General features: G+C 47.0%; 1 protein-coding gene across 6 annotated transcripts in view; it reads left to right on the top strand.

Moving 5' to 3' along the window:
• Positions 1 to 20,198, top strand: part of ASTN1 (astrotactin 1) — a gene marked incomplete at its 3' end in the record, with an annotated part of 238,558 nt that overhangs the window by 126,476 nt on the left and 91,884 nt on the right. The gene's annotated exons all lie outside the window — the stretch shown is intronic.

The following is a 20,198-nucleotide window of genomic DNA, read 5'->3' as shown; positions in this document are numbered from 1 at the left end:
ATTCATGTTGTAGCGCAGCGATCGCCACTGCCATCTTCTGTCGCTGTGTCAAACACCTCTGTGCTTTGTTTCGGGTGCCGAGAGCTTGCTGCCTGCGTTGGCTGGGCTGCGGAGGAGAAGGGAAGGAGAAAGGGCTCCATAAACACCAACTCGTAATCGCAGTCAGTGGGACAGGGAAAACTAGAAATCAAGGCAGAAGCCACCTGAGAGTGCTTGCTGAGTGCGGACTAGGGACGTGGGTGCGGCCTGACACGGTGGAAGAGGGAGCCACCGGCCTTTCGCTCCTTGTCGTGGGGACTCGGCCCCCACGGCGTGCTTCTGATGGGACCCAGCCTAGAATATTGAATGTAGTTCTGGACTCGCAGAGCGATAAATATGGAGACAAATGGGTGAGAGTTTGGAGAAGAGCAATAAAAATGATTGAAGAGCCCAGGGGAGTGATTGATGACGAAGGGAGAGAACTCAACTCGCAGAACTTGGCCAGCTGATGACTAAGTCCGGGCATGACAGATGCCCGTAGACGTTAGGAGAGGGCCGATGTTCTGGAACGGGTGGGGGCTGAGGGACAGGGACAGCGGAGAGTGAAGGTAGAGGAAGGAAACCGGAGTCACGGGTCAGGAAACGCGGGGGAGTCGGGTGCCCTGCAATTCTTCTGTTAGCGAAGATGAAGGCTTGCTCGTTCCCGCTGAGCCAGAGGTGGCGTCAGAGAGGCAGCCCGCGAAATAATGTGGGCAGGAGGGTCGATGCCGAGGAGCTGGCTGCTTGTAGAAAGGATCGGCCGGGAGGGCAGAGGACCCGGCTCGCAGATGTCACTTAGGGTCTGAGTAAGAGGGTCCCTTGCTCTCTGCCCCCTGAAATAGTCGCGTAGTTTCTGGGGAGCCAGGCTCTTTGCTTGGGTGAGGGCTGAGGATCTCGGCTGGCGATGATTCTTGTTGAGTAAAAATATTGTAAAGGGTGATGGATAACCGGCTATCTCTTAGCCTGCAAACTTCTTGCTGAAGGAAACAATGACAAAATATCATTTCGCCTCTTGCCCTGAGTGATCCACCACGCTGGCTCTCCGCGGTGATTGGATTTGGTGGCTAATGGCTCAGGCCTCCACATCCCCTGCCTGATAGACAGATCATGCGACGACGGGCCTGACTTCACTTGGTAATTGCACCGGGCCTCGTCGTTCCCTCTGGCCGTGTGTAGAGACAGTCTTAGGATGCAGACAGGAGCCTCCAGGGAACGGTGGAGGCCCCACGTTAGTGTCATTTAAAATCAGACAGGCTAAAGCACTGAGTTACTGACTGACAGGAACATTAGCCCCAGGAAACAGACAAGGAGACCTAATCTGTCATTTCCATCTCTAATTTCCATTATTCTCTGATCATCACTGTCTACGAGGTCTCATTTTGGACACTAATAAAATAATGGAGCAACTGTTAGAAGGGGGGGAGAAGTGACTATCTTGAGGATAATGGAACCAGGAGTGATAAGCAGCATGAGTTTATATGTATATAAAATAGTGCCAGACAGATGACTGCATTTTCCTCATAAAAATGACAAGATAAATGAAAAGTGGAAGATGTCGTACATCTTTATTTAAATCCGAGATCCGATGCCACACTTCCCTAAATGATTCTTACAAAATTAATCTAAATTGACTTGAAGGTGAAGATTGTCACCTGAATTGGTAACTGCCTGGCAGATGGCCAACTAATGATACGTATTGGGGCATTATGGGAAAATCAGGGGTCGGCCTCATTTTTCTGAGTGTTTTATTTAATGTTCCAGAAGGTGCAGGTAAGCATCACGTGGGAGTATTTATGTTTGCACTTAGTAGCCTCGTCCTGCATACATTAAAATGGCTGAGCATTCTTTTGAAGTAGAGCAGGCGGATCCTAGGCCACTAATAGTTTGAAGGAATGCCTTTGGGAAAGACCTAGGTTAATGTACCTGGAGACAGGTAGCAATAAGCATTCATGAGTTTCAGACACGGGAGGAAGTTGATCAGGGACACTAACACGAAAAATTACAGATGGATGATTCTGTGCGGCAGAGGGGTTACACCTTCATCCAGCCTCTGCCTCGTGCTCGGTTTACCTAGACCCGCCCGTGGGGCTGTGTGGTGTGTGCATGTGTGCACACACCCTGGGTTGTTAATAGAAATCCTCTTACCAGTACACACCATTTATTCTCTCCCTTGTTCATGTTTTTCACACATATTCTCTCCATTACCTACTATGGCCAGGTAAGCGAGGCTGCTAATTGTAAGAAGAAAGATTTGGTATCTGCTGTGGAAGAACTAGTATCTAGGCAGATAAATGGGCACATAACAAAAAAATTATAGCAAATTCTAAGAACTATTAAAGATGTAAGCAGAGGTCTGTGAGGTTACAGTTTAAGGGGTGACTTATGTAATATCAAAGAATCTGGACTGGGGCTTCATGGAGGAGCTAGATTCGAGGTCTTCTACTTAATGGCAACAAGGGTAATGCTAAACCAAGGGGACAGCCTGTGTCAAGGCATGGAGACAGAAGCAGCATGGTTTTCCAGGAATGGAAATAAATAGCTCAGTGCACATTAAGAATGCAGTGACAGAGACAGAGGCTGAGCAGGTGGGGAAAGACTAGATCTCCACAGGCTCTTGCTCCTGGACGTTGGGGCTCCAGGCATCTGTCTCCAGAACTGTTAGCAGGACGGAGAAGTTCCAGGGTGTCTGTATATTTGGTGGGATATTCCCTTACATTATATTTCTGAACCCCTCAAAATAATATAAGATAATCCTAAAAAGAAAACAAAAACACAACAAAAACTCACAAAACCTCTTGAGAGTATCTACATTTTTATGGATCTGGAGTCTTTAAGTAAAGCAGAGTCCTGAAGTTATCCTGTGGATGAGAGTTTTCAAGACCAAACAGCAAAGAATGACAGAGAATTGGGGACCATACGTGCAAGGCGTGTGAATCAAGGGGATTGCAGCCATTTTTCGCTGACGCTGGTTCTTCCAAAAATGGCCAAGGAGAAGCGAGGCGGGTGAGGCATCGGTTGTGGATCTGAGTGGGGAGGTCAGTCACTGTAGCTTACCCAGGTGACAGGCTCCAGGTGGCAGATTGTAAAGTCACTGAACTCTTTGCACAAGAAGCTCCTATTCACTAAAAGAGAACCTAGCTTCAGAAAGATGTAACACAGTCATGGGCGACAGATTTCTCATGAGTTATTAAAAGAATATGCATGTTTGAGGTTACATCCTGGGTCTTTGAGATTGGCAACAAAATTATTCCCTGCCACAGCCGCCCTGGGACTCTGTTGCCCAGCAGAGGGCCCGGGATAGAAGGGTCCTACCCCGGCCTGCGCTTTGCCACGTCTCTGTCTAACCTGCATGAATCCACCGAACAGCACCTCAACCTCCCACCTCCGAAGCTGCACACACACAGCCAGGCTCTGTTAGGGTCTGTTTGATATTTGTTTCCTAGAGCAACAAGGAAACAAATTGAAAATTTTCACAGATGAGAAATGAAAACAATAAATGAGGGTGGAGGAGGCAAGAAAGATTGATTTACATGGAGATATTCAAGGAGGAAAAACAAATTTATTTAGTTACTTTAGAGAATATTAAGAAAGGCTATAATAGTGGGTTTTTTTGTTAAATTAAAAGTATACCCAAGGGCCTCTAGATACATTTTCCAGAACACCAGTATTAGATTAAATTCATGCATGTGAAGATTCCCGGTAAATAATAGTCTGATTTCTTATTCTGGCATCTCAGAGACAGAGGGCAGCTCCAAGGAGATTCCGCTCTAGAGACCTATCACATATCACTCGATTTCAGCGCTGAAGGATGGTGATAGAGCAGTAACTCATGAGGTGGGGAGGGACCCGCTGTGGAAAATGAACGGGCGTTTCTCCAAGGTGTTGGAAACGGATGTCAGGAATGGCCCCGTTCATCAGGACACCTCCTCCTCACACCCCCCCTGCTTGGGAGTTAACACACTTACCACGACGTCTCTAAATTAGTGCACATCGCATGCATGCACGCATAATGCGCACACATGTACACACGTGCACACATTTACCCATGCACAGCCCACGCTGCCTTAATACATCCTCCCCGTTGTCCCAGGTGCCTGTCGTTCTGCCCTGTTTCTGCAGCTGCTCCCTGCTGCTCACGGGCCCAGGAGGGACTGCGGAGGGATTCTAACAGTGTACGGAGCCCATGTCCCCCACCATAGAATTCACTTTCCCCTTCCACCCCAGTACAAGGATGGCATTTGTCACGCTTGGCCTGGGTCTCTCTGTCTTGCTTAGAATGCATGCTTGGCACGAGGTGATTCTGTTCGGGGCTGCCTAGCTGATGCCCCCTGACATTTCCCTACAGACCGGTCACAGAACAGTGACCAGTATCCATGGGCTGGATGCCTTTGCCTCTGGGTCCAGGGTCCTGAGCAGAGACCAGTTTCCATGGATGATTCAAAATGACCCCAAGCCCATCCTCGCTTCTCCTGGCCCCCTAAAAATGAACGGGAACTTGCAGTCAGAGCGCGAACGCTGAGCCATAGGGCGGCAACAAGAATGCTGAGCCGCCGCTCCGATTCCAAGCCTGGTCTTGGGCAGTGTTTGGCCTTCTGTGACCTGCCCCATCTATTCAGAAGTGACTCAGATGGATTCAGACAGTCAGTCCTTTGACAGATGACATTTCCTGACTTTCTCTTGCCCATTTCCAGCTCATTATCTGGCTTTTATATCCCGGCCCACACGCCCGTGTCACTGATGCCACTCACCTTGCTCCAGCCCCTCAGACAAGATTTGCTGGCCAGCCTGCTGCAGCCCCTTTATCTCTGGGCGCCCTCCTCCCCCGCGGGCAGCCCGACCTCATTGTCTGTGCCCAGCTCTGGTCATTGCCAGCCATGCCCAAATGGGATTATCTTCCCATTAGCTCTTTCTAGTCTCCTGCCCTCTGTTTCTGAGTGAGGGGGGGTGTGTGTATGCATGCGTGTCACTTTCTCTAACTATTCCTAACTTACTCCCGTATCCCTAACAAGGGTCCCCAGGGCATCTGTATGGCCCTTTACGTCTGGCTCTTTTCTTCCCTCCCTTTTCCTTTACCTCCGTCTCCTACTCTTCCCCCAGGAGTCCATGGATGTGTGACTTTTCTTTTACCCCACCAATTTCAATGTCAGAGCAAAGGAAGGGAGCTCTTAGAATCCAACCTAAGGTTCCCAGGTCCTTCCCTCCCCAGAAGCCCCTGCTGTAACCTGATTCCAGCTGAAATATTGCCCCAGAGAAAGAGAGTGGACACCTCTCTGGTGCTCAGACAGGAACTCGGGGGTGGAAAGTGGAGCCCCACCTACCTGGACCTCCGGGGCCCTGCCTGATGGGATCAGGTCACCCAGTTGGCTCAGGAAACTCCACACTGTTCTAGAGTTTTTCTCAAGTGAAACTGGTTTAACTTGACCCATTTGCACAAAAAGTGTGGTTAGTCAGCTGGGCACAGAGGCACACTTCGTTTACGGCAGAAAAACAGCTGGCTGGGGAAGCAAGCAAGGGCCCGACCCTAGCTCATGCGCGCCACAGCGGGAGAGATGTGACAATGGCTGTGTCTGTCCAGATGGGCACCTTTCCCTATTTCGCATGGATGCTTGGTGAGCTAGTGCCGACCCTGGCTGTGTCCTTTCAGGCGATGCCCTTTTCTCAGGATGACACACGAGCAAAATGTGCCCTAGTAAATGTGACTCCCTAATGCCAGTTCATGGAGCAGATACTTAAGAATCATCTGGGGAGCATATTTAAAATACTGATTTCCGATCTACCCCCAAAGATTTTTAAAGTCATTGGTGTGGGAAAGGGCCCGGAATTGGTGCATTTGACAAGGTCTCCCAGTGATTCTGAAGCACAGTCAGGCTTCCAGAACCTTGTCAAGCAAGATGTCTCATCTCCTCGGGAAGGCATGTCTTACCAGAGGGCCATCCCCTCCTATGAAAAGAAGAAGCGGTTTGTGAACTAGGGGCTGAGTACATCCTAAAGGATCCCTGCATTTTACTGATTGGAAATAGGGGGACAGAGAAGTGAAGACACTTGTTCAGGGTCACGTAGCTGATGGCCAGGCTTTATAGTGACACGTGGGTAGTGGAGGTAACTCAGTCGGGTAAATTCAGATTTCGGCGAGAGCTCAATGAGAAGAGAATATGACAGTCTGGCCATCGGTGATCCGCTGTTGATGAGAGGTGGAATTCTGTGGTCCCCACCTGCTTCTCTGCATCGTTGTCCCCCTGGGACTGAGGGGACACGTCTTTACCCACCCTTCCCCCAGTGACAAGCATCTGCAGACCCCCTATAGTACTTCCCACCCCCAGAGGAGGGTGCAGCCACCACAGTGTTCTCTCTGATGGGTGCAGTCATGGCACCAGGAGACTTATTTTAAACAGTGCCGGAGGCGGGAACACTCATATTTCCTGCAGCATGACCACCAGGGTGAAAAAAAAATCAACCTCAATTTACCCTCCCATCTGCTCAAGAATGGAAGATAAATTGTTTCAATTTTTATAGAAATGAATGTTTTATGTCTTGCCCATGCTTCCCAGATAGGGCGCTGAATTTATATATTCTACCGAATGCGTGGATATTTTCCACGAGGAATGCTCTCTGGACCGGTAGCTTCCTTGGGTTTCGGCCTAAGAATACCAGGTCCAGGAACACTGTGACTTCCCCGTCTTGGGAGAGCTTGGCTATTTATCTTTTTTCTTTAAAACAAATAGAAAAAAATCCACTCATTATTCCAAGCTCAGAGAAAACTCCCATTACCATCGTGATGTATATCCTCCCAGTTTCTTTTTCTATGTATCGGAAGTTTTGCTCCCCCCCCAATCCTGTATATATTTTTGTTCACTTGCATAATTTAACAGTGAGAATGTGTCAGTTGTATAATCACAAAGTTTAGGGGGGAAGATAAAGAAGGGAGTTTTAAAAGTATCTTTGTGGTACATTGTTTTTCTCAAAACTTTTTCTATGGGGAAGTTATTCTTAAGGTTTAACTTAACGCCCTCATTTTAACCTGATTTTGGAGGAAATGAGAAGGTAGTTCAGGGTCTGGCATTTAGGTAAAAATCCTCTGATGTGAGGATGTCTGTAAGTCTGTGTAACAAAGGGCTGAATGAATGCCAAGCGGTGACCCTCACATTCAGCATAGTATTTACTGCAGTAAAACTCAAGGTCACTGAAGCCTCTGAGTAGCCCCTTACATAATGCATGCTAATCGCTGTCGTTTATTAAGCATGTAATGCTGGGCTCAGTGGTTTTTCTTAATATCATCACTATTCTGGATAAAAATCCTGCAAACTGGTTAAGAGGTAAGCAGTTCACAGTGTTTCTGCCACCTCCCATCTCTGTGAAAGCAATTTCAGTAAAAGTAATCTTGAGGTTGATTCTTCCTAGAGAAGCATTTTGTAGTCTTGTTCAAACGTTCATACTATAATTATCTTCTCCTAATTTTAACTTTAGAGAACTTCAGAGCTTGGAGAGCAAACATTTTGTCATTGCACATTTTGGATTTTTTTATTTCATCTTTTTCCTTTTTGTAAAAGCAGTGCATGTAATTGGTAGGAAAACAACACGCAACAGCTGGAGGGAGAAAATCCACGCCACCTGAAGCGCCATCCCCTGGAGAGAACGTGTTCTGAACTTTTGTTTGTTTGGGTGTAATATTTTTTTATCCCAAATCGCATCATTTCTTTATATCTCTTGCTTTGTCATGTAGCTGCACATATTTCTGCACACACATGTGTACATATCTGGGTGTATATAATGGGAAAGGTGCCTATTATTATTTGAGGCTCAGTACTAAGGTGACCAGAGTCACAGAGTGGAGAACAGATTGATGCCAACATCTAGGCTCTTTTCATTAAACCGTGATGCAGCGCAGCAATTGGATTAATCTTTTCCTTCCCTCATACTCTCCTTCCCACCAAGTTTATTAATCTTCCCACCAGGTTTTCCATGCGGAGAATAGCATTGTTGGCTTGAGGAGATATAGCCCAAACCAGGCTTTCCAGTTGAGGTTTGCCTTTGGGTCTGAGACACTGGGATGCAGGAGGGTGCCCAGGTTTCTGTTGTGCAGAACAGTGAAAGAAGGCTCTGAACAGCTGCTCAAAGCCCTCCAATGTCGCTCTAGCCCAATCAGCCAGGGAGACAGAGGATCCCCATGGGGCTGTCGAGACCACAGTTGTCAGCCTGGACTTCCTCTCACTTTGAAATACAGCTGGACCCCCTTGTTTGTAACCACATGAGACGGGTGACTTTAAACGGAGTGAGTGCTCCCCATTGTGGGATGGCAGCAAACAGGAACGGACTACGTACCAGGAGAAGCCTGTCTGGGGTTGAGTTCATGTCAGTGAGCCTTGGGACTTAGCTTGCCTGGTCCTATAGCACTCCCCATACTCTATACTCTGGCCTTCAGGTGCAGTAGGAATAGTAGTGATATTAATATTAGTAATAATAATAGCTGACAGTCGTATACTCCTTTTGATGTACTAGCTACCCTTCTAGGTACCTATCGTGTACCAACCAATTTCATTCTCATTTCAACACTGTGAAGTAGAAACTATTACTGTCCTTATTTTACAGGTGAATCTACTGCACACTGAAGCAATACTGAGAGTCTCATAGGCAAGAAAAGGGAATTTTGGTCCCTAAAGAAAACTTTCTCTTGCCAAGCTCCTCAAGGGCTACTGTTCTGAGTCTCAAAATGAAAGCAGGAGAGAAGCTGCAATTCAGCCGTGACACTCTGGGGGCAGGGGATCTGGGAAATGGGTGCCTAGATTAAAACAATGACAAGTGTGTGGTGTGCAGTTAAGTGTCTCTTTCAGAATGATGCAGAATCCTAGGGAAAGTGACAAGTCGGGAGGGACCTAGCTCGAGGCCCTCAACACAGTGTCATTGGCTGTTACCTAATCCAAGGAAACAAAGAGGCACCCAGACACATCCTGGGGTCCCCAGGCTGATAGCTATCTGGGGGGGGGCAGGCGTCTGTTGCTGAGGAGCTCTGCGCTGTGACTAGTGTGAAGTCATGGCCATGGGCTCCAGTCGAGACGGCCCACTGTAACAGGGCATGGGGCATGGGGCATGGCCCAGCCCGCACTGTGGACCCTGTGCAGCATCACATTTGCCTATTTACTGGTGCAAATGTGTGAGAATAAAACACCTGGGCAGATCCTTGCTATGGGCAAAGATTTCAGAGCCCTGTCCAGTGGGTCAGGAGGGACATGGGCACATATGAAGGATGGGCCATCCATTTTCCCAAGTTACTGGGTCTAGGGAGAAGGTAGCTTGGGATATGATCAGAGGTTTTTTCTGGATATTGTGAACCTGACTTCACTTAATGATCTTGGTCAAACTATTTCACCCTAGCCAGCAGGCTGTGGCCACCTCACTTCCAAGAGGATTGACGTTCCCCTGCTCACATTTTTATCTGTGTGGGAGGCAGCGGGTTCATAATGTAAAGAGCACCAAGTTGTTGTCAGACACACTTGGCCTCAAATCTTACACCATCTCATTTCTTCTACTTCAAAGCACTGTCCTTTGGCTAGCTTCATAACTTTTTTGAGCCTGTTTCTTCATCAGTAGAAATAATAATAGTATCTACTTTACAGAGTTGTTATAAGCATTATTAAGAAAACCTAAGTAAAACATGTCGTATAGCATAATGTTACATGAAACTGTGTAAGCACTCAGTATGTGAAGGCAGTAAGTGTCCCATCAGTGATATTTTGCATTGGTCAAGGCCTCACTGATGTTTTTTGAACCGCCACCCACTGTTGTGATCTTAACCTCAGTTTGACACGATGGGTTTAGAATAACCCACCTCTAGCATGTAAATTCCACAAGGGCATAAACACTGTCTCATATATCATTGTATCATCCTACCCTAACACACTGCCTGGCACATCGTAGGTGCTCAACAAATATTTGTTAAATAAATGAAGAAACATGCCCGTCTTTGGGCAGGACTTCCACAAACTCTGTTTTCTGATCATTGGATCTTTAGACTCCCTCCGGAGAGTGGCGAATCACCTCCCCAATGTCAGTAAGAATATTAGCTGAATCACTGACAATTCTACATGCTCAGAGCTGGGAGCCCTCCTCAAGGTCACCACTTGGCACCTGGTGTAAAAATCCCGCCTACAGCCTTTTAGCAGATGCCACCAAACAAAGTTTGAACACCCTGTGATGGGCTAGATTCTTTGAAAAGGTAGCTTACTCCATTGTTGTAGTGCAGATCCTCAGACAGCTCTTTAGGCTCAGCCAAAATACATTTTCCTATAACTTGCACCTCTAAGGGCAGCTCCGCCCTTTGGAACAATAAAGAATATGTTGATTTGCATCTTCTGTGCTGAGGACTGGTAGCATATACGGTGCCTTGTGTGGATTCGAGCATGGGGTGGGTGCCTGTGTGCAAACGGGGTCACCATGTATGGGGCGACTACGTGGTGATGTTCAGGTAATTGTGACAATTTCCTCACCAAGCCTTCTCTTCTGAATATACCTAATTCCGTCAGCTTTCCTTTAGGCTGCAAGTTTTCTAAGAGATCCTACTGTTTTCTGCATCTTCCGAGTTTGCTGCTATACCTCTCAGGTGATGTTGCACAGGACTGATCAAAGCACCCTAGAGCTTGTATCCTGCCTGTTTCTTCCTGTGCGTTTTCTATTAATGAATTCTAAGCTAAGCTTGTATTGGGTCCTTTAAAAAAAGAGTCACGGTGATGGCCAACTAAGAATCTCTGTCAGAGGGACTGCTGTCAAAAAGAAAGTACATTCAAGACTGGATTCAAATGTCTTAACCTAAATTCGGGTCTTATATAAAACCCTATTAAATTTTAGCTTGTAGCACGCTGAAATCCTTGGGATCTTGACTGTTATCCTGTGTATTAGCTATCCCTCCTCCTTTATGTTATCTGTGAATTTAATGAACTCACCTTCAGTGACCTTCTCCAAGTATCTGATGAAATTGTTAAAGAAAATACTACCAAGCCCTGCAGCCACCGGAGACCTTCCTATGGGTTGACCTTGACCCCTTAGTTGAAACTTGTTAGTTTTGTTGTTTAACTACATAGGAATTCACCCAATCTACAATCATTCAGGCCACTTATGTCTAACTAGTCCATATAAAAGATTTTGTCAAGTGTCTGGCTCAGAATGGGTACTCAACGCATCTTCTATTCCAGTGAATGAATTCCTCTCTGAAACCAAGGTAGGGGTCCTGTGGCACCCTTTGAAATGCCGACCTAGAGATGCCATCAGAAATGGTCATGGGCTCAGCTTGGGACTCCTCCTTGTCAGTGAATTCCTTCTAGCTCGTAGATACCTTTATATTCTTGATTTTTAATATTGATCCATCCCCTTTCCCTAAAGAGCTCAAAACTGATAAAAATTTGCCTCCACACTTTCCATGTGGCCCTTAGGTCATCTTTTCTTTTCGTTCATGCAGGTTTCTTTCTGCTGCTACTTTTTTTTAGCATCTATTTTTTTTTTTTGCTGAATTTACTCCCAGGCTATAAGTTTTTGTTTCTTCAGTGTCTTCTGTTTATCTTTTTTTTTTTTTTTTAATCTTTTTTTGGTGCAACCTCCTCTTGTGGTTTAGGAACAATCTGCTATTTTCTCAGTAAGGACCATCTCCATGTGGCAGAGAGAGCTCACACATGGGTTAATCTGCCCATGAGCTCAGTAAGTTCTGCGCCACATCTCGGGAGCTTTGTTCAGCTGGATGTGCTCAATGACCAGAGAATCTGCCTCCCTACCCTGAACTTCAGCAATACTCTGCATTATTGAGCATGGGCAGCAAACATTCAGCATTTTGGGGGGGGGGCCACTGACTCTCTGTCCAGCCCCACTGTGTGGCCTTGGCACACCTACCACTCCACATTGTAATGACAGAATGGCACACATTGCTTCTGTGTGGTGACATCCTTCAGCTACTTGGTGGCTTTTCTGATATACATATCCTTGATGGCCTGGGCAGTTTCCCGAGTCTTCTTAAAATGAACATGGAGATTCGAACCTCTTGATTTGCTGGATTTTCTGGGGTTTTCTGGGTTAAATGAATAGTGAACCATTTTCAGAGGTCACCTCGGGCCGCCCCCCCGGAAGAGCAGTTCATGCAGTTCTAGCTCATTGCGAGTGTTGCTTTACCAGGAGTTCTAATGATGTGACTTTCAACAGGTTCCTGCTCGATAAGTGAAAGAAAAGGTGGTAACAGTAGCTAATAGTTCCCCAGAGTTTATGGTTCTGGCACATGTCTAAGAGCTCTCTACATGGTACTCTTACCACAACTCTTTGAAGCTATCTTTTTTCCAGATGAGGAAACTGAGGCATAGAGAAGTTTGGTAACTTGCCCAAAGGTTGCACCATAATAAGTGGCATAATTAGGATTCAGACCTAGGCAATCTGTCTGGAGCCCATGCCCTGGGCTCTCAGGGCACCACCTGTACTCAATGGACAAGCAGACCTGTGGGTGGCAGAAGCCCCCTTCTTGTCTGTCTCGCCTCCCCTGTACTCCCTCCTCGGATATACAGCGTACTGTGAGTCAGACAGCTGGTCTGACAGCAGGCAAGATGGTCAGAATTGCCCTCCAGCCCAGCCCGTGTTCTCAGTTCTCCAGCTATGGGGGACGGAGCCGGTGTGATCATCTCTCCACTGTCAGGCCCTGAATGGGTCTTCCTCGCAGGTCCTAGATGCATTTGCAGGTTGAGAGAAGCCTGTGGAGGGGTGGAGTTCAGTTCAAAGGAGTGAACTGCTCCAGGCATCAGTAAAGTACATTTAGAGAGATATTTGGAGTGTTCCATAGGAGCATGGGGAGGAGACCCGTGTGTCACGGGCTTCTTTGCCGGGTCAGGCACTCTTTCAGGTACTTTATATCTGTCACCTTATTTTCAATAATAATAGGCAATATTTTCTGAGTGTTTTCTGTGTGACAGGCGTTATGTAAATGCTTTACGAGTGTTCATATCATTCCCTACTCACGTCTTACAGATGATGGAGCCATGGCACACACAGGCCCTGTAACACTCCAGAGCCCACAGTAGAGTTGGAAGGAGGTAGAATGACCCTGTGTTTCACCTCTGGCCAGCTTGGGTTTTTATGGGGGGGTGGGGGACATTGGTTGGGTTTTTACTTTTCTCTTTCGCTGTCAACATCAAAGTAGTTATCCTGTAAACACTCCTCTGCCTCTTCTGCTCTTCAAAAGCTTGTCCCTCCCTTCCCCAAACTGTGCTTTCCACCAGGCAGACAAGGGGTTGTGGAGAGCGCCAGCCTAAACTCCAGTCTCTTGCTTAATTACACTGCAGTCAGATTTCCCACAAAAGCCCCTAGCGTGGCAGGATGCCCTCTTTGAAGTCATTAGTCTTCACAGCAGGGAAAGCACATCATCAAAGACTCTGTTTCCCGGCAACCCCTGCTGTGCCCTTGTGCCACGGAGGATTTCTGAGGGGAGAGAGGAGGGCCTGCGCGTGCATTCAGGCCGCTGTTCCCTCCTCTGGTCCTGAACCGCTATTCCTTTGAACTGAAGCCCAGGGAGAGGGCTGGTGATGCTATCGCAAACCCTCTCCCCATTCTTTCAGTTTCAACCGCTTTAGCAATTAAACTTGCTCGGGCCCGGGATGTGGAATGTAGGCCACGGTTAAGGTTCCAGCTGGTGATCTAAGGCGCTGTGGAAGGGGGGTTGGGAAAGGAAAGAAAGTGCCTCTGAGGCTGTAGATACTGAGAATGTACTTGATAACGGCTGTGGGCAATCTGCTGTGAAGTTAAAATTTTCTGTGTGTGTGTAAGATGAGACAGAGAGACAGACAGACAGAAAACTTTGGATTTGACTCAAACAAACCTAGATTTTCATCCCAGCCTTGCTCTTCTTTCCCATTTGCCTGGGTAGCCTATTTATCTCTGACTTTCAGTGGCTTGATCCCTTGGCAGTCCACTGGCTATGGTAAATGAAATGTTTAACAAAGCCACTTACTTATTAGACCCAGATTTTTAGATTTCAGCTGAACTTGGGCTTTAGATTTCAGCACTGAAGTCCTGCACCTCGGACAGACTTGCTCTATTTTGGAAGGTCAGCTGGTGGAGCAACGTCATGGGAATCTTAAAGGGGGTGATTGAGTGCAGATCTCTGGGGGCCCTTGCTGAGAACCAAGGAATGCCGCTAGTGGGTGCCAGCACTGAGCATCGAGCATCGAGCATCTCTTCTCCACGGCTCTGACGCATTGGCCCCTCACACACAGAGTACCATCCTCATCACCACTCTCTCGGGCCAGCACTTTACCCCTCACCTGTACCACCCTGGTAGGCTGCTCACCAGGCCCCCTGCCCGCTGACTTGTCCTCACATTCTTCCCTCCTCCCTCCAGGCACCAAAAAGACCTAAGCAAAAGAGCTCTTTATTTTACATACTGCTCCAAACTCACCAGTGAAACTTATGACCCTGCAGAATAAGTTTAGAGTTTCCTAAGGTGGTCTGCAGGCTCTTTCTGACTTGGTTCCTGCCAACCCTTTCAGCCCCATCATCTCCAATCACTCTCTTCCCAGAATTTTATGTTCCAGTGACATCTAATCTGTTGTAGAGCCTAAATGTGCTCCATGCTGTATGCCACATGTCTGAGCGTTTGTTGGATGTGGTGTGCCTGGGATGGTTTTTCCTACTCCCTTCTGTAGCCCAAACTCCAAACTTTTCTGGCTACTCCCTACCTCCTGTTGAAGTCTGCGTTCAGATAGTCCCCTCGGAGATAAACACCTGATGCTACAAAGTCTTTACAAAGTGGCCCTCTTCTATGATCCTGTGACCCCATCATACCTGCGTTGTTTTTACACCGTAATTGTAATGATCTGATAGCTCTATAATCATCTGTTCCCTTATCTGCCTCTGTCCCTACTATCCTCACTTGTTGGAATCCCCTCAGGTTCAGAACTGTGTCGTGTTCATCCTTGTAACCATACGGCATTTCCCCGTCACATTCAGTATTAGCACTAAATATATGTTTGTTGAATGACTAAGTGATGGTTGCATGTGGGGTCATATGTGCAAGTCCTATGGAAACCTCTGCATGATTTTCTCCATGCATCTTCTGGTGCTTAGATCTCTCTATCCACAAAAGAGAAGTCAGCTTATTTATATTTAATATTAAGCATGATGTTCTTTTCTGAGTTAACTCATCTACCTCCCAAAAGCCAGTAAAGCAGGATACATCCATCATTCATTCATTTGAAAAACATTCACCTTCCATGTCTCAGGGGTTGTTAAGTGCTTGGAAAAAAAAAGAGATGAATAATAATAGCCAACAATTGCATATCATATGCTAGGCGCTTTTCAGAGAACTTAATATGAACTCATTTAATCTGCATAACAACTGTACGAAGTAGGTACTATTACTAACTACCCTTATTGTATAGTTGAAGAAATTGAAGAGCAGAGACTATCCTAGCCGGAGTACCCTAGAAACAAAGCTTATATGCTAAGGCTTTTGAGGAAGGTACAACTCGAGCAAGAGTGAGGGGGAAAAATAATTAAGAGAGGGAAGGGAGAAAAGCAAAGACAGGTAATACATTATTAGTAAGCTGGCCACCATGTTTGAGAAGCCAGTTTTTGGATACAGAGGATGCGATATAAAAAGTATGGAAATCTTTGCCTTCGAACAGTCCATGAGAAGGGAGAGGAATTTATGTACTGGTTCTTTCCACTCCCGAGTTCTGATGGGGATGTTAACTTTCATGAGCACCCTCAGTGTTAGAATGAAGGAAACCTATACTATCCACTTCCTACACTCACACACACACACACACAACTCCATCCAGATAAGGCTCTGATAGGGGATAAGCTCGAGTGAGGAAGTGAGGAATTTCCATCAGAATTAGGATGAAAATTCACATTTGGCAGAGATCAGTGTGTAATGTGCAGGAAGTACAGGACATGAGAGTTGATTATAGGAAAGTTGGAGACTGACTGTAAATATTGTCTGTTGAATGAATGAATGAATGAGTGAGTGAGTGAGTGATGAATGAATTGGTTGAATGAAAAGTGGAGACGAATGAGAGGATTGGGAGGAAGCATCTGGAAGAGTGATTGAGACAGGAACGATAGAGGGACCCAGGGAAGTCCTGAAATAGCTCCACTGATAACCAGAGCATTAATGCAAGTGGGATGATGTCTGTGGCCCAGGCAAGTGGACAACGTGGTAGAGCCCCCACTGACCCGGGTTAGAACCGTCAGTTGGTGTTGGTGAGATGGATGCAGCCAGACTACAGCAGGTGGTTCTCTGGAAGGAGAGTTTTCCTGGGGGAGCTCCGAGGGTGTTTTGGGCAAGGAAGGGGGAGAGAAGGTAGTGTTTAAGGATAGCTATTATGCTTCTCTTTACTTCTAATTCCTATTCCGAGAAAAGCTTCCCGTAACACTCTTGATTTCCTGTCTGGCTTCCCATCTCCGCTGGAGTGAGTGTGCAAGTCCTCCCTGGGGTCCCATCGCCCGCGTGTAGCCAGATGAGAGCTCGGCTCGGATGGCTACTGGTGTTCTTGTCTGTCCCCCAGGCTCTACAGCAGTGGCAAGCTCCTTCAGGACACGGACTGGACCTTTCTCGTTTGAGCCCCTCCAGCCTGGTTTGTCTGTCTGTGATGCTAGCCCTCTTGGTCACGCAGTGTAGGTGTCCAGGGAACATCACCTCCATAACGACATCCGTGAACGAATAGGCCCGATGGCGGAGAGCTCCACTGTGGCTCTTTCAGAGAAGAGAGACGGAAATAGTCCTTGCCCTTCCGAGCCTCTCTCTATTCTTACACCTACCCCCAAAGCAATACCCCATAATAGAGACTGCAGCAAAGATCAGCTGAGAAGAGACAACAAATCTTACGGGGAAGAGAGAAAGTGAGACAAGAGCTGCTTTTGTCATTTTATTCTGGACAGTTGAGAAGGATGCTCTCCAGTCCCCCTCTGCTGCCTTTTCATGTAGTAGCCACAGGGGCCCAACTAGGGCTCCTTCACGAGTTTGGAAGCAGAAATCTCACTCTCACAGGTCATCTTTGTAACTCTTTCACGATGTTCAAGGCATCAGTTTTTTTCTTAAAGGCAGGTTTAACCCAGGAGGTCACTTTTTCAATTTTCCTCCATCTCCTCCAGACCAGTATTTAACACTAGGGAGAAGCAATGAATCTGGACGAGATCAATTTCAATTCCCTTCTTTTGGTCCAATTTAGATGCTGGGGGAATGTTCTGATGGATAGCAGAAATAGCTGCCATTTGGGGGGCCCCTACTCTGTGCTTACCAAGAACTTTACTTACTCTTTACTTCCATGGTTCCCCAACTATGCACTAAGGGGGTAACACAGAAATCTTACTGGGGCTCTGCGAGATATTTTCAGTGGTTGAGGGAAACAGGGATATCTGTCAGATACCACACAAACTACTTTCAGTTGTATGGGTGTTATTTTTTCAAATGGTTCCTCAGTTATTAGGATACAAATACCTATTCAGTTGTTTGGACCTAACTACTTAATAAATGAAAGCTGTAGATGTTTCTTTGGATGTAGGGGAGCTGTGAAAACTAAGTCACTGGGTGCTATGAGCTGAGCACATTTAGGAGCCTGTTTTTCATTCATACAGTGTCTCCAAGAAGGTTGGCATTATTTCCTCAAGCCTATCTCTGAGGATTCTAAGGAACAGAGGAGTCAACAAAATGACTTCATGGTCAAAGGGCTTGTAAGTGGTGGGGCCAAGGTTTGAACCCAAGACTGCCAGACCCTCAAGTCCTCGTGCCTCCGCAAAGTCACTCCACGGCAGAGACAATGAAGATTAGATCTTAGACTGTCAGGGCTAAAACAGGCTTCAGCAATAATCCAGTCTAGTCCTGGCCGGTGTGGCTCGGTTGGAGTGTCATCTCATGCACATGTACTGAAGGGGTAGTGAGCTCGATTCCTGGTCAGGACACTTACCTGGGTTGCAGGTCCGATCCCTGGTCAGGATGCATATGTGAGACAACCAATCAATGTTTCTCTGTCACATCTATGTTTCTCTCTCTCTCTCTCTCCCTCTCCCTTCCTCTCTCTCTGAAATCAATAAAAACATACCCTTGGGTGAGAATTAAATTTTTTTTAAAAATCTGGTTTAACTCACAGTCTGGCCCCGTCACGTGACTGGTGAGCAGCAGAATTCAGTGTAGGGCTCGGTCTCCTGACTTAAGGCTGCATGACCCCCTCTCCATCCTATGCTCCTGTCTCAGCCCAGCTTTGGACAACCATCATATTGTGCCCCAATTTTCATGATCGAAACGTTGAAGGTGCTTCATTACCTGAAGCACAGAGAAGTGAGGGGCGACAGGGAAGAGCACCAAGACTAATTGTGGCAGCACAGGGCTTGGTTTACAAGGACAGATGAGAAAAACAATCGTGCCATGTACAGTTTTGCTAAGCAAACAAACATAAATGGGAGGTGGTGGTGTCTATTAATATCTAAGTGGTATAAATGTCACAGGAAAGGGCAGAGAAGTTATTTACGGGATGTAACTAAGAAATTAAATTAGAAGGGGAAAGAAAAATTTAGGCTGAAAATGTGATGATGGTATTTAGTAGCTGGTGGGGGAGGGGCAGTGGAAGGCTCAGTGTTGCCTGATTTATGGAAAGTTGGGTTGGAACATGCACCAGGGACCATACCTGAGGGGATGGCTCTCCTGACCCCTGGGGTCCTCCTAGATAGTGGTTTCTATTTGCAGTCTCTATGGTGGTTTAGCAGCCCTAGTTTTTTATTTGCCTTCCACTGTGTTTTTTCCCTTTTCTGTAGTTTTTTCTGCCTGTTCATTTGTATCTTTTTCAGGCTCTTTTTCCCTTTGACTTTGGATTTGCTTGCTTCCCCCCCAGGGGTTCTCCCCTGGCCCACCTTGCTCTGTGTCTTTCTCTAGGACCTGGTGTATTCTGCTTTCTGGGCCATTAACGGCTCTTCTCTCTCCTTCCAACGTGGAAGATGAAACTTGCCACTCTGACAAAGAGGAAAAAAGCTCCAAAGTGACAAGGACAGCATTTTCCCTTTTTAGGGGGTTTTCATTTTAAAAGGCAAAAAAAAAAAAAAAGGCAGCCTCTTCCCCCTCCCCCTGCAGGTGTTCACGGCTTTCTGGGCTGAGAGTGTCAGTGGAGGGACAGGCGGATAAAACGCCGCTCCTTGGTTCGGATCGTCTCTGCTCTCAGGTTCCTGCCCAACCTCAGCTCCTTTTCACTGCGTTGTTCTGAAATCCAGGCAGAAAATGGTAGCATTAGCATTTTTAATAAAGGAAGCTGGAGAAGAGAGAGGCAGCTCAGGGACGCTGAATGGGGGTGAAGCCCAAACCCACCGACTGTCAGAATTCCCTCCTGGCGGAGGCACAGGCGGGGCAGGGGAGAGGCGGGCGGAGCAGCAGCCCCCTCAGAGCAGCATTCAGCCCCACAATCGACAATCGGAGCCCCGAGCACTGGCAGGCACAGTTGGGAGGTGGGAAATTGCTCGATTGACTTTGACTCAACTTGCTACCGAGGCCCAGCATTGGGAAATGTTTTCTTAATTTAGCCCATTTTGTCCGTCTTCCTGGGATGAGCCATTACGCGTCCATTGCTGGCAAGAATCATGGTCCTGGCTCCCCCCTTTTCTTCTCTTTCCTCCTCTCCCCGTGCTCCCCAGAAGGGGGAAGAAATAAGCAGGGGAGAAAGGGCCACGCGGCTTCTTGATTTAGAAAAAGGGAGTGACCCTCGGAGCCCAGGAGCAGCCGACAGCAGCTTTTCCCATTTCGTTTTTCTGGGGACACGAGTGCAGAAGTTGAATGGAGTTGCGAGGTGTGTGTTTTGTCCGTTCGGCCGTTCTACCTCTGCAGGACGAAGCTTAATTGGCTCCTTCCCACCATTGAAATAGAGAAAAAAAGATCTCCTTGCAGAGGTTAGGTCTCTGAAGAAAGTGGCAGTGATTAGATCTAGTGCCCCTGACAGCTGAATAAAAAAATGCTAAATAAGAATAAATTGAATGCCTACACCGGAGTCCATCAGGAGGCGACACGGATCCCGAACAGCAAAACGAGCTGTCTTGCCCGAGCTTTCTGCCCCCATGACACTTAGAACACTGTGAGAGTCAAAAAGTCGCAAATGCACCTTACTTTCCCAAACCCAATTCCATAGAGGGCCAGGGCCAAGTCAGAATTGGGGGGACACCCCATCCCCCTTGGGTTTCAGCCT

This window comes from Miniopterus schreibersii (assembly GCF_964146895.1).
Source record: "Miniopterus schreibersii genome assembly, chromosome: 19".
Classification (NCBI taxonomy): domain Eukaryota; kingdom Metazoa; phylum Chordata; class Mammalia; order Chiroptera; family Miniopteridae; genus Miniopterus; species Miniopterus schreibersii.
Note: the sequence above shows the minus strand (reverse complement) of the source record. Positions and strands in the feature narration are given on the sequence as shown.